The sequence below is a fragment of the Puma concolor genome, chromosome D4, assembly GCF_028749965.1.
Source record: "Puma concolor isolate L17-30 chromosome D4, mPumCon1.1.hap2, whole genome shotgun sequence".
NCBI classification, from domain to species: Eukaryota; Metazoa; Chordata; class Mammalia; order Carnivora; family Felidae; genus Puma; species Puma concolor.
Genome location: NC_141679.1, coordinates 72274362 through 72289732, shown reverse-complemented (window position 1 = coordinate 72289732; position 15371 = coordinate 72274362). Strand labels below are relative to the sequence as shown.

Here is a 15371-nt window from a genome sequence, read left to right as displayed (position 1 = left end):
AGACAGCCATACTGTTGGATGGAAGCCATCCTACGTAAGATTGAGAAAGTCAGCTGTTCATCTCAGAGAATAAAGGGGAATAGAGATTATTGGTGGTAGGGTGGGGTTGCTAAAGCCATTCCAGTCTCTTTTCCGCTGTGCCAATAAGGAGACTACTGTTCCCTGAAGCAGACTCACTGAAGGCCTCCCTAAATATCTATAAAACCACAGAGAAAATGAAAACATGAGCCTTAAAGAGACTGATAAGCTATTGCCTGCATTCTGGCGGGGGCTCTGTTGGCTACAAAGACCTTGAATTACCTATGTACACCCTACCATCTGACATGAAGCCAGGTACAAAATCCCCACCACCGCAGACTCTTTGTTTCAACAACAGACACTCACTGGTCTGCCAATCCAATCGGTGTCCTCGGGTCATCCATACAAGGTCCTCCCTGGGAATGTCTGGTTCCCCTACGTGGCACGAACTGGTGTGGGAATCCATCTTTCCAGCCACCTCCCTGTGTCCATGTGGCATGGTAGGTCTCCCACATTGTTGAACAGTGAATGAGCCAAGTATTGATAGGGCTTCCCTAGACCCCGGGAAGCAGTCCACTAATTCCAGGGTCCTCAGTTTCCATGATAGCTTTCCAACATGTTTTTTACTGACCTCTACAATGCAAGGACAAAAATGAGATCACTGGCACCTAACTTCGTTGTATCTATTCTTTTTCTCCAAACTCTACTGTGAAACAAAGGATGGACTTTAACTCCTTCCTCTATGTCAGGGCCTTTGCTTCCTGAGTTCTCTGTGTTATACTTGCAGTGGAACTCTATGATCAAGTTAGCAATTAAGTAAGTGAGAGCTTAAAGAATTTAGAAAATCCTTGTCTTTCTGAGCAAAGCCATTTGACAGTCAGAAGCTGAACATTTACTGTTTTCTTTCTCTTGCATTCCTGCTGTTAACAGTCCTAATTACCCCTGACGGTCATCCAAATTAGATGGATGCTCAAGAAAGGGAAACCACATTAAAATACTTTTCATATTTTACAAATATTTACCCAGTTGATCATTTTTTAAGTGTTGCTTGTTTTTATTTGTAGGCTTTTTAAGGTGGTATGTAATCCCCTTCTTGAATAAGGGGAGAAAAGTACCATCGGGGGACAGTTGTACTTACCTTCCTTGCTACCTGGAGTGCTCACCTCCACCCCTTCCACACCCCCTTGTCTGCCTTCCTCAGGTCTCTGTCAAATGCCATGTTTCCAAAAGGTCTGACCATTCCGTCTCAATGAGTGCTCCCTTAATAACTCTGCATTCACTTTTCTCTCATCTTCTTTATAGCTCTTACTGCTACCTGATGGGTAATTTGTTTATTGGCCGATTTTCTGTCTCCTGCTGGAATGTCAGCTCCTTGAGGGAGAGCTATGTTTTTTTTCACTGATGTGTCCCCAAGGCCTAAAGTGGGACTTTTCTGTGTTGGTTAAGATGCGTGTTTTTCTGCTTTGACCTCATTTGGGGATGACTTATAACTGAAATTACAAATCACTTTTAAACCCCTAGAAGTAATTTTATGTAGTTATTTTGAAATCTTATGCTATTGCCATCTGTTTTATACTGTTCCAAAATATTTATACTTCCAAAATATTTTCATCTATATTTATAAGTCCAATTGATTTGTACTTTCTTTTACTGTATGAAAACCTCCCTGTGCTTCTAATAATGTTTGCATTAGATGGTTAAAGCAATATTCTTTGAACACAAAGTTTCATTGCTATATCTTTTGATAAATTATAATATCTATTCATATGAACTGTCCATCTTAATCTCACTTAAGTTTTTCCCTTGAATATTACTTATTCTGAGCTTAATAGTGTTATCCATGAGTTTTAATTATTTATTATTTATTTATTTTATTATTTTCTTAATGTTTATTTATTTTTGAGAGAGACAGAGACAGAGTGAGAGCGGGGGAGGGCAGAGAGAAAGGGAGACACAGAATCCAAAGTAGGCTCCAGGCTCTGAGCTGTCAGCACAGAGCCCAATGTAGAGCTTCAACCCACAAACCATGAGGTCATGAGCTGAGCTGAAGTCAGACACCTAACCGACTGAGCCACCCAGGGGCCTCCATGAGTTTTTAAAGTATCATTTGCATAACTTCTCATTTTGCTTATTTCCAAACTTCTATTTTCTTTTTGTTTTTGGCCTGCTTCTTTTATTTATTTATTTATTTTTTTAATTTTTTTTCAACGTTTATTTATTTTTGGGACAGAGAGAGGCAGAGCATGAACGGGGGAGGGGCAGAGAGAGAGGGAGACACAGAATCGGAAACAGGCTCCAGGCTCTGAGCCATCAGCCCAGAGCCCGACGCGGGGCTCGAACTCACGGACCGCGAGATCGTGACCTGGCTGAAGTCGGACGCTTAACCGACTGCGCCACCCAGGCGCCCCTGGCCTGCTTCTTTTAAACAATGGATAATTGTTATGTTATTCAAACACTCCGCTTTTAAAAAAAAACTTCTAAAATTTTGTTCATTGATAGCTGTACCTATATAAGTTTTCTGATTATTTAGAAACAATTGTCAGACATCGTATTATTTTATACTTAAATACTTCATTATGTATCTCTAAAAGAATATAACCCTTTAAAACATACCATAATACTATTATTACACCTAAAAATTAATAATTTCTTAATATCATCAATATCCAGTCTTCAAAATTTTCAATTATGTCATTTTTTAAAAAAAATTGAGGGGTGCCTGGGGGGCTCAGTTGGTTAAGCGTTGGACTTCAGCCCAGGTCATGATCTCACAGTTCGTAGGTTTGAGCCCCGCATCCGGCTTTGTGCTGACAGCTCAGAGCCTGGAGCCTGCTTCGGAGTCTGTGTCTCCCTCTCTCCTTGCCCCTTCCTTGTTTGTGCCTTGTCTCTGTCTCTGTCTCTCTCTCAAAAATAAACATTTAAAAAAAACCAAAACTTATTTGTTCGAATCAGAATCCAACTAATGTTCATACATTGCTAATGTTCATTCATATTGACCATATGTCTCTTAAGTTCTGTTACGTCTAAAGTTCCATGTCTCTCCCTGTGCTTTTTTTTCTTACTGCTCTACCTTTCAGTCAAATCCCCCAAATAAAACCTTTCTGAGTTTTCAAGAGAGAGACTTTGGACTTGACAATGAATGGTATTCTTCACTGATAGCCTCCTACTTATTTGACATTTCTCAGGTCTTCACTGATATATAGGACTGAGTCAGGTGCAATAGGTCATCTGTCCCGGCTGCTTCTGCTATGTTCACTGCTCAACAGCAGTTTCACTAGATAATATGTATCATCAGTGAGAATCACATAAAGTCATTTACATAAACTCTCTGAAAATCCTCATCTTTCTACTTTCTCTCGTTATATCCTGAGGTTGGGGGGAAAGGGTTATATTAATGGCTAACGACCATTGTGATATCTTTTATTATACCATATAAATCTGTCCCCACTGGTTAGTACCTCTCTTTAGAAAGTGTGTGTATGGAATTTCTTTATTTTCAGCTATCAACCTGAGTTACCATTTTTATAAAACTGGAAAAGTTTACTCAACATTCTATCAGATACATATAGCATCCAGTCTCCTCTATTTCTCTTCCACATTCTTTATCTTCTCTATTAAGAATTCCACTGCTTTAAAAATAATATAAAAACAGGGAGAGGGACAAAACATAAGAGACTCTTAAATATGGAGAACAACAGAGGGTTATGGAGGGGTTGTGTGAGTGTGGGGGGGGGGGGCGGTGGGCTAAATGGGTAAGGGGCATTAAGGAATCTACTCCTGAAATCATTGTTGCACTATATACTAACTAACTTGGATGTAAATTAAAAAAAAATAAATTTAAAAAAAGAAGAAGTAGAATTCCACTGCTTTGGGTCACCTGGGTGGCACAGTTGGTTAAGCGTCTGACTTCAGCTCAGGTCATGATCTCACAGTTCGTAAATTCAAGCCCCACATCAGGCTCTGTGCTGACAGCTTGGAGCCTATAGCCTGCTTCAGATTCTTTGTCTCCCTCTCTCTCTGCCTCTCCTCTGCTCGTTATCTGTCTCTCTCTCTCTCTCAAAAATAAGTAAACATTAAAAAATTAAAAAAAAAAAAGAATTCCACTGCTTTGCTTTTTGCTGGGTGTTAATAATGATAACTAACATTTAAGTATTTTATGTGTTGGGCATTTAGATTTTGCATAAATTACCTCATTTAATCCTCATGGCAATCCAAGAAAAAAGGCACTATTATTAGCTCAGCATTCTATATGAGGACTAGACACCTAGAAAAGTTAACTAAAACAGCACAAGATGAAATAGCTAAAAAAGGGAGTGGAGCTACTACAGATTGAACTTGGGGCACCTAACTATGAAGTCCATGGTCCCATCAAAACACTACCTTGTGATCACACTGTTCTAGGACAAGTCCAGCAGTGGATCTAACCAATTAATGTAATTTCCAGGAGTGTCCATTTGCTTTTATTTATTTATTTTTGACAATCCTATATTTAAATCTATAAGAATTTGTTCTTGCTTTCCACTTACTACTTTCTGATACAATCGAACGGTAGCCTGTTCTCATTTTATCTATGCATTATCCTTTAAATCTCATTGAAAATATCAGTTAGAATGTTTTTTAAAAGTTCTATTTTGTTTCCACCATTACTGCTGTTAACTGGGGACAATTTCTCTGATTTTTCAGAAGAGAACCACTCTTCTTTTGGGTGGCAGATTCTTTTCTTTTGTCTAGTCATTTTTCACCGTCCACTCATTAAGAACGAAGGGTTAGAATGACGAACAGCAGCCTCCATGGGCTTTGTCAACAGTCTTGTTGGATCACATTTCCTTGGCAGTTCTCTTCCCTCCACTTCCCTCCTTGGGTAAGGCAGATACGTGTAAGGATCTTGGATGAAGTGAATTGGCTGGGCTGGGCTGGAAAAGTCTCTTCTTTTCAAGATATGCAAGCTAGAAGCCAATCTAAAGAATGGCCGCAGAACTGCTCGTTTAGTGAATTATTGGGTGCCAAAGCCCCACCTAGTTTACCCTATTAGTTGCCTCAAGTGAAGTTCAGGCTGAATGATGAGCCAGTCACTTTGTACATGGGGTACTCCAGGTATGCTTTCGACATCCTATGGGTTACTCTCTAGTGACTGATCTTCAACTTGCCTATTCACACAACCTTTGATCATGGGATTCCAGGGACATTGACATCTGCTTAGAAATGTAGTTGCTGGTAGGGGCGCCTGGGTGGCGCAGTCGGTTAAGCGTCCGACTTCAGCCAGGTCACGATCTCGCGGTCCGGGAGTTCGAGCCCCGCGTCAGGCTGTGGGCTGATGGCTCAGAGCCTGGAGCCTGTTTCCGATTCTGTGTCTCCCTCTCTCTCTGCCCCTCCCCCGTTCATGCTCTGTCTCTCTCTGTCCCAAAAATAAATAAACGTTGAAAAAAAAAATTTAAAAAAAAAAATAAAAAAAAAAGAAATGTAGTTGCTGGTAAAAAAACAGCAAGGGGTTACTAGGGTGACGAAGCATGAGTGGGGTTTTATTGAAATACTGCCCTATTTCCCACCCCCCCCCCCCACCTCCGTGTGGTTTTGTGGTGGAAACTTTATTTAGCAGATTTTTTTTAAAAAAGGATTTAATTCTAGTATGGTTAACTTGCAGTGTTATATTAATATCAGGTGTACAATATAGCCTTTCAACATTTCCATATATCACCAGGTGCTCATCAAGATAAATATACTCTTAATCCCCTTCACCTTTTCACCCATCCCTGCCACCCACTTCCCCTCTGGTAAACCTCTGTTCTCTATAAAGAGTCTGTTTCTTGGTCATCTCTCTTTGTTTTCCTTTGTTTGTTTTGTTTTGTTTTGTTTTGTTTTTTTAATTCCACATAAGGGTGAAATCATATGGTATTTGTCTTTCTCTTAGCATTATACTGTCTAGCTCCACCCATGTTGTAAATGGCAAGGTTTCATTCTTTTTGTGGCAGAGTAATATTCCATTACATCTCTATATATCTTCTTTATCCACTTAGGTTGCTTCCAAATTTGGCTATTGTAAATTATGCTGCAATACATTTCCCTGATGATGAGCGATGTTGAACGTCTTTCCATGTGCCTGTTGGCCATCTGTATGTCTTCTTTGGAGAAATGTCTATTCATGTTCTTTGCCCATTTTTAATTGGATTATTTGTTTTTGTGTGTGAGTTGAGTTGTATAGGTTCTTTATATAGTTTGGATATTAACCCTTTATTGGATATATCATTTGCAGATATCTTTTCTCATTTAGTAGGTGGTCTTTTCATTTAGCAGAATTTTTGACTCCATTCTCTACTTTAGAAGCCTGCTACACAGAACTGTCCATTCTATTTATTTGAGCTGTCCTCACCAGATGAAATAGGGTGATAATCAGGCAGTGGCAGGAAGAATAGAAAAGGGTGTAGGGAGAGAAGTCTTGAGGTACTTCCAGGATCATCATCAAGTTAATGTTATAAAGAAGCAGAAAGCATTTCACTTAAATATAAGACTTATAATCAAGGGTGATGAATTCAGCTGATAGTAGGAGAAACAAGAAGACACAGAGGGAACAGAGACTGAGATAGCAGCTGAGTCACGTGTAAGGTGTGCTTTAAAGTATCTATCAGCCTGCTGCTCTCAGAGATCCGGTTCCATCCTCATGAGATCTCTCACAGCAGCAGAGGGTATCTGGACTGAGGTACATCTGTGACAATCATACTGTCTGACATTTGGGGGAAGATGATTGGGGTCTTAATCATCAAACCACACATACTTCTGAAGGTGAGAAAATAGAAAAGTATTATATATTTTATGGAAAAAAATTCTCAACTTTCATTTTTTTTAACTCTATTTGATGCACTTAAAATTATAGGGAGAGATACAGTATTTTTTGTTCTGGAATATTCGTGAAAATCATTAGCAGGATGAGTGATGTCCTCCTGATGATTAAGAATGACACAGACATATCCCTCACAAAATCTAAACAGTCAAGTCTTAGAAATTAATTAACATGAAGTTTTAATAGTTGAGGGGCTTCCCTCTTAATATTTAAGCGAGCTGTTTTCTCAATATTGTTTAATAAAAGTTTCAGCTTTGTTGTTAGAGGACAAAGCTGTAAGATGATGGCTGTAGTAGTGTAAGACTGAATACATTAGAAGACCCTGGCCAGATGGAATATAATTAAGGAGACATCATGGAATGGAAATTACCTGTTATGAAAAAGTGGAGAAGGAAATGGTGAAGGATTCAGAAAATAGGAGTAGTAGAATAGGTGCTAAACTGCTATATAAAAAAAGAGAACTCCAAAATACAGGGGCTTAAATGCGTAGGAATTTATTTCCCTGTCAAGTAACAGTCTAGTGGTAAGTGGTCCAGGATGGTGGGAGCTCTCCTGTCTTGAGTTAGTCATTCAAGGACATTTTTTCTTTCATCTTCTTGTTTCTCCAGTCTCTGGGGTACTATCCTTGCTAACTGAAATTGAATCAAGCTAGAAGGTGGAGGTCAAGCAATTTCCTTTTAAGCAAATGATATAGAAATTGCACCCATTTCTCCCACTCATACTCTTCCACTTTCATTGGTGAAAACTAATCACATGATCATAACTGGTTGCAAAGTTGGCTTAGAAGTGGCGGCTCCGGCTGAACATCCATGTGCTCAGCTAAAATTCTACTATTAGGGAATGAGAAAAGTAAGGGTTTCTGGTGACCACTAGTAGTTGGCCACACCATGCTAATCCCTGTATAGGGAACAAATCTCTTGACAAGCATGGAAACCCAGGTCAATGCCTTTCCCTAAAGCACAAGGCATCTTTGTGGGTTACTGGCCAAAAGGCAAATCTCTGAAATCTGTCACAATAACACAAATGGAAACTTTCAGTTACTACCTGTTGAAAATGTTTTTTCAACTTTATCCCCAAGGATTCTGTGTGAAAGTACAAAACATTTTCTTTGCCTTTCAAAAAAGGGTAATGTAGACCCTCTCTTTTAATACCCTAAGAGATTAGCTTTGCTCAGGGATATCCTTAAATCCCAACCTTTTTGTTTTTCTCCAGAGCCACCTTCAAGGGCTCCATTGTTTCCCCCTACAAAGGAACACAAAGCAAACTCTCTCCAAAGGGGCCAGGGACTCTTAGTTCTTTCCTTCTGTCAGAACTCCTTGGGTAGCTCAAAAAACTTAAATAAGATTGGAATTGATTGGCTTATGAAAGTTAAAGATTTGAAGGACAGACTATAGATATACCTTGACCCAGGGGTTCAAATGATGTCTTCAAGATATTGTCTCACTCCCTCTATGTCTCTGTATGCTACTTTTCTGAGTGTCGGCTTACTCCTTTGGCAAGTTCTCATTCATGGTGCCCTCTAACATTTTAGGCATCTAGTCTCAGAGCTCCACTTAGAACAGGAAAAGAGAATATTCTCCTTTCTCAGCAGCTCAAGCAAAATTACCCAAGATTGTACATCATTGGCTCTGATAGCATCACTGTCTCATCTTTGAATTGCTCAATTCGACGGTGGAATTGAATGCTTTCAATGGCCGGGACCACATCATAGGAGAAGGTTAAGTCAACAAAAAACAGTATAAAGGAATATCAGGGTGTTGTTAGCAGAAGGGAGCATGGATGCTGGGGCAACAAAATAACAGCAGATGTCCAATACCCCATCCATTTGCCTATGGAATTGATGAATGAGAACTAGTCTTAGGATGACTTTTAAATACTTGCCTTTGAGTAAAGATATTTTGTACAGCCCTTTAAACTACTTGGTTTCCCTGAGACATCCTCTTACAGTGCCATAGTCCAAATGTTTGTTGTTATCGCGTCCCCATGTCCTTTCACCTCGAAGGCGAGCATGTGCTTTCTCACTAGGACCTATCATGAGTTATATCACAGTAATTGCCATCTTGCAATTGTAATTCCATGTAGTTTTGATTTTATAGCCTGCTTCCATTTCCTTCATGCTGCACTTTATTTCTAATGCAAGTGAGTTGCTTTAAAAAAAATCATGACCCACTTTAAGATAATGGGGGGACACCAAGACTAGAGCATTCATACCAAGAATAATTTGTGAAGGATTTCAGGAAAGAAAATCTCCTTTACTTCTTAAACAGAATAATAGGTCTCTCCAAGATATAGATTTGATTGGTCCTACTGATAGGTAGTTATAGACACTGGCATATTCTCTAAGGTTTGTAACAGATAAGACATTTGCCACAACCATAGCAAGACCCTTTCACATTAATGAGGACTAAGTAAGGAGGAGGGAATCTAGTTTTCTCATTATTGTCTTGGAACAAGCTATGTTAGTCGGGACTTCATGTAGTGTGAGATGGGGTGGTCAAGAACACAGACTCAGACTTTTTCCCGTCGGTTGACATCCTACTTCTACCACTGACTTTTTTGACCTTAGGTAAGTTCCTTGATTTCACTATTCCTTGGTTTCTTCACTATAAAGTGGCAATAATAATAGTATTGACTTCACAGAGTTGATGTGGTATTTATACTAGTTAATATATATAAAATGTATAGAATAGTTCAAACTGAAAAAGTATGTAAGAGCCACAGAAGTGCAGAGCAAGAGCTTTGTTTCCTATTATTATTTAATTTTTTATGAATCATCATATATAAATATTCAAGTAACAAACTGAGGGAAGTGTTATTCAGTAGCACGTTCCTTGAAGAGAACAACCAAAGCACAAAATCCACATTTTCTTTTTATGAATCCTGCCTAAATTATCCACATCTGAGCAAGAAAGTGGGAATGACATACTAATGGAAAAACAGGCTAATAAGCCTCCCCTAGTTTCATATTCAAGGGGTGGAATAATTTATGGGAAACCTCTCAAGGCTTCTAAATGCTGCAATCAAATCACTATATGGAGAAAGCTACAAAATCAAATTCCAAACAATGAAAACATCAGTTTCTTAATGGAACAGCTCCAACCATCTGGCATTCATATGTTGTTTGCAGGGGCAGTTATTGTGCAGACATAATGGCCCAATCCCACTTCTAGGCAAGAAGCTTTCATGAAGGAAGTTTACTCTGGCCATTTGTGGCTGGTTAATATTACCAGAAGAGGTGTTTTTTTTTTTTAAACTGTTCCACGGTTAATGTTTCAAATTCAGACTTTTTTTTTTTTTTTTTGAGAGAACACAAGAAGGAGCTGCAAATATATTTGTAAAGTATAAGAGAATGGGCAGATTTCAACATCTCAGAAATAAATTTTCTTCAAGGCAATTTTTAAAAAAGAGGTGCCTTCACATAGACCAATGGAATAGAATAGAGAACCCAGAATTGGACCCACAAATGTATGGCCAATTAATCTTTGACAAAGCAGGAAAGAATATCCAATGGAAAAAAGACAGTCTCTTTAACAAATGGTGCTGAGAGAACTGGACAGCAACATGCAGAAGAATGAAACTGGACCATGTTTTTACACCATACACAAAAATACACTTAAAATGGATGAAAGACCTAAATGTGAGACAGGAAACCATCAAAACCCTAGAGGAGAAACAAGCAACAACCTCTTTGACCTCAGCTGCAGCAACTTCTTACTTGACAAGTCTCTGAAGGCAAGGGAAATAAAAGCAAAAATGAACTATTGGGACCTCATCAAGATAAAAACTTCTGCACAGCAAAGGAAACAACCAACAAAACTAAAAGGCAACCAACAGAATGGGAAAAAATATTTGCAAATGACATATCAGACAAAGGGCTAGTATCCAAAATCTATAAAGAACTCACCAAGTCCATACCTGAAAAACAAATAATCCCATGAAGAAATGGGCAGAAGACATGAATAGACACTTTTCCAAAGACATCAAAATGGCCAAGAGACACATGAAAAGATGCTCAACATCACTCATGATCAGGGAAGTACAAGTCAAAACCACACTGAGATACCATCTCACACTGGTCAGAGTGGCTAAATTTAACAACTCAGGAGACAACAGATGTTAAGTGAGGATGCGGAGAAACGGAAACCCTCTTGCACTGTTGGTGGGAATGAAAGCTGGTGCAGCCACTCTGGAAAACAGTGTGGTGGTTCCTCAAAAATTAAAAATACAATTACCCTATGACCCAGCAATAGCACTACTAGGAATTTATCCAAAGGATATAGGAGTGCTGATTCATAGGGGCACATGTACCCCAATGTTTATAGCAGCACTTTCAATAATAGCCAAATTTATGGAAAGAGTCCAAATGTCCATCAACTGGATGAATGGATAAAGAAGATGTGGTTTATATATACAATGGAATACTATTTGGCAATGAGAAAGAATGAAATCCTGCCATCTGCAACAATGTGGATGGAACTGGAGGGTATCATGTTAAGAAAAATAAGTCAGAGAAAGACGGATATCATGTTTTCACTCATATGAGTGGAACTTGAGAAACTTAACAGAAGAATGTGGGGGAAGAAAAGTGGAAAAATAGTTCCAAACAGAAAGGGAGGAGGCAAACCCTAAGAGACTCTTAAATACAGAGAACAAACTGAGAGTTGATGGGGGTTGGGGGAGAGGGGAAAGTGGGTGACTGACATTGAGGAGGGCACTTTTGGGATGAGCACTGGGTGTTGTATGTAAGTGATGAATCATGGGAATCTACCCCCCAAACCCAGAGCACGTTGTATAGACTGTATGTTAGCCAACTTGGCAATAAATTTATATTTAAAAAAAAATTAAAAAGAGGTGCCTTGTTACATAGGCTGGATGCAGTCTTGATAATCAGTTATCTCTTCTAAATAGGTTTAAATTAAATATTGAGTAATTCTCTTCCTGTACCTTAAAAACTGATTTTGAATAAAACTTGAAACATTTTTGATTGAACTGCCAATTTTGCTGGCATTTCCTCTTCCCCTTTGCTACAGAACTTGCCCTACAGTCAAAGTTTCATTCATTCACTCAAACTTAGTTAATCCAATAAGTATTTACTAAGTGCTAGATACTGAGTTAAGCATACACATTTAATAGAGGGTAAAAAGATGGGCTTTTAAGAAATGGGAACAGGTGCATTATGAAAAAGGCAAATTGATATAAAATGTTAAGAGCATGATAGGTTTTTGTTAAAAAAGATGATTAGAAGAGATGAAAAAGAAGATGGAAAACAAAAGGGAAGTGTTCAAGAAAATTTAAAAATAAATGCAAATAAAATCTATATTGGAGTGAAAAAATGCTACAGATAATAGGATCAATAATGTGGATTTAACACACTATAAGCTCTCCTAGGATGCAGGGAGAAAAGGCAAAGACATAAAAATGATAAGAGAGTAAGTGAATGAAGAATAGAGAACAAAGAGCCATTGTGTGGATAGGGCTGTTCCTGAAGGAGATAAAAACAAAAAACAAAAAACAAAACTAAGCAAAGGCAACAATTAACTATGTAGTAGAAGAAAAGTTTCCTGAACCTATTTTCTAAAGGTTTGCAAACCTGTTTATAAACCTATTATATAAAGACCTATTTTTGTAGATTTGAAAGTGTTTCTAGGCTACACGGTAGTTCTATTTTTCTTTATCAAAACTTTTCATTAATTTTTTTACATTTATTTATTTTTGGAGAGACATAGAGAGACAGAGCACAAGTAGGGGAGGGGCAGAGAGAGAGGGGGAGACACAGAATCGGAAGCAGGCTCCAGGCTCCGAGCTGTCAGCACAGAGCCAGGCGTGGGGCTCGACCTCACAAACCATGAGATCTTGTCCTGAGCTGAAGTCGGATGCTTAACCAACTGAGCCACCCAGGTGCCCCCTTTATCAAAACTTTTTAAAAAAATGTTTATTTATTTTGAGAGAGTGCACATGAGTGGGGGAAGGGCAGAGAGAGAGAGAGAGAGAGAGAGAGAGAGAGAGAGAATCCTAAGCAGGCTCCAGGCTATCAGCACACAGCCTGATGCAGGGCTTGATCCCACGAACCATGAGATCATGACCTGAGCTGAAATCAAGAACTGGATGCTTAACCAACTGAGCCACCCAGGCACCCCAAATTTTTCTTTTTTTGGAAGAGAACAGAAAACAACCAAAGGCATGCAAAGACTATAATATATAACACCTGTAAAGTCTTGTTGAGAAATGTAAAAATTAGTCCAGGTGACCAAGTTATAGACCAAGTTGAAAGCATTTAAAAATTATTATTAAAAGGAAAGAATAAAATAAATTAATTAAGCATTCAGCACCAGAAACTAAAGAGAATTACAAAATAAACCTAAAGAAGTCAGTAGGAATGATTTCACCGTAAACAAAACAGTTAATGAGATGCCCACTAGAAAATGAATAACATTGATAAATAGACCCTAGATCTGTTTTGTGTGTGTGTGTCAAAAGTAAAAAAAAAATACCATTAGCAAAGCAAATCATCAAAAAAATAAAATAATAAAAAAAAAAAGAGGTTAGAGTGGGAGACAGCGAAAGCATAAGAGACTCTTTAAAACTGAGAACAGGGGCGCCTGGGTGGTGCAGTCGGTTAAGCGTCCGACTTCAGCCAGGTCACCATCTCGCGGTTCGTGAGTTCGAGCCCCGCATCGGGCTCTGGGCTGATGCCTCAGAGCCTGGAGCCTGTTTCCGATTCTGTGTCTCCCTCTCTCTCTGCCCCTCCCCCATTCATGCTCTGTCTCTCTCTGTCCCAAAAATAAATAAACATTGAAAAAAAATTTTTTTTAAACTGAGAACAAACTGAGGGTTGATGGGGGGTGGGTGATGGGTATTGAGGAGGGCACCTTTTGGGATGAGCACTGGGTGTTGTATGGAAACCAATTTGACAATAAATTTCATATATTGAAAAAAATAAATAAATAAAAACTTGAAACATAAACAAATAAAAAAATTAATTTACAGTACTGGATAAACAAGAGTAAATACCCTATCAATTCCATTTCAAGCAATTTGAAAGTCTCAACAAAGTGACTATTACATGGCAATTATTTAAATATAAGTAGTAAGATAATTTTAAAAAGACAGTAATTGTGGAAAATATTTGTTACAGGTTGAGTTCTCTGGGAAGTAGACACTGGGGCTGAGTTAGGAGTGCAAAGGGTTTATTGGGGAGTGACATCTATGAAAGAGGTAGAGGATCAGGATAGGAAAAAGTGAGCCATCAGACCATGATACAGAACCAACAAAATTTTTGTGGGCCCAATACGGCTCTTGGGAACAAAGATGGTCCATTAGAGAAGTCCCACATTGGACAGTAATGACTAGGGCCTTGTATCACTCCCTTGCTCAGTCATTGGCCATGGTCCACTATAAGAAGAACATACTCTTGGCTATCACTTTGCTCCTTTGTTGGCTGACGGGATGCCCCAGGGAGAATGTGGCCTCGCCTCAAAAGCTACAGAGGACTCTGAAAGCACTAAAAGCCATGGGTTATCTTTGCAGGTGGTCAAGGAATTCTTTCTTGAAACAGATCTGAATGACACACCATCATGTCTGCCATAATGTACTCACTCTACGTGGATCCACTTCTGCAAACTTGTTGAGGTAGCAGGTATCTGGCGGGCCTCTCTTCTTGAAGATGAACTTAGAAGAGGGAGGTTAGTGCAAACTATAGCCTTTATCACTGCAGTTTGTCTCAGGACCACAACTGGGACTTCACTGCTCCCCTACTCCTCTGCTTCCCACCCCTCATACATTCTAAATTCCCCTCGCATCAGCTAACATCTCTGCCATGCTTAGTAACTTACCTCATGGTATGACTCAAACCCTTGTTTCTCAGGTGTCTGTGTCCTTGGTAACCACATTCTTCTTTAGTTGCTATATTTGTCCATTCATAGTCGTAACTTCTTGTCTGCTGGTCTCTAGACACAAGGACCCCAAACTGCCTAGGCAGAACCATAGCTTGTATAGTTCAATAGGACTTTGGCTGTAAGACTTTTAACCCTGGTAAGAGTACAGAACCTTTACCTTCTAGATCCCAGAATTGCATGGACAGAAGGATAAAGTCCTATAGTGAGTCACTGAGAATGATGGTGAGTGGGTTCACTTCTTCTTCTACCCTCTAACTTCTGGGATCTGTGTGTTTTTCTTGTTGGTGATGAAGCATCACATAAAGGTCTCTGATCTAATCCATACACTGCATCCTGGTAGATAGTTCCCCATCCTTGCAGGGTACTGTCTCCAAGTTGGTACTTCAGCTGTGTTCTTCAGCAGGACATTCCATCCCTCCACAGGAAGCTTCTGGGTGGGGTGATTTGTGATGAGAACACACAATGCACCTCCTTCATGGTAAACAAAATGCCTTGGCGGAATATTGTACAGGATTCCATGCCTGTGGATCTGGCATTTCATAACTCCTGGATAGTGATGCTGGCTGAGGTCCTGAGGGCAGGAAAAGCAATGCTATATCCAGAATAGATGTCTATTCCTGTGA

General features: G+C 39.2%; 1 protein-coding gene across 2 annotated transcripts in view; it reads left to right on the top strand.

Moving 5' to 3' along the window:
• Positions 1-15371, top strand: part of LPAR1 (lysophosphatidic acid receptor 1) — a 362490-nt gene that overhangs the window by 200883 nt on the left and 146236 nt on the right. For both annotated transcript variants that reach the window (XM_086683697.1, XM_086683698.1), the window contains one exon: positions 14381-14535. The gene's annotated coding sequence lies outside the window, so the exon portion shown is untranslated. The remainder of the gene's footprint in view (positions 1-14380; positions 14536-15371) is intronic.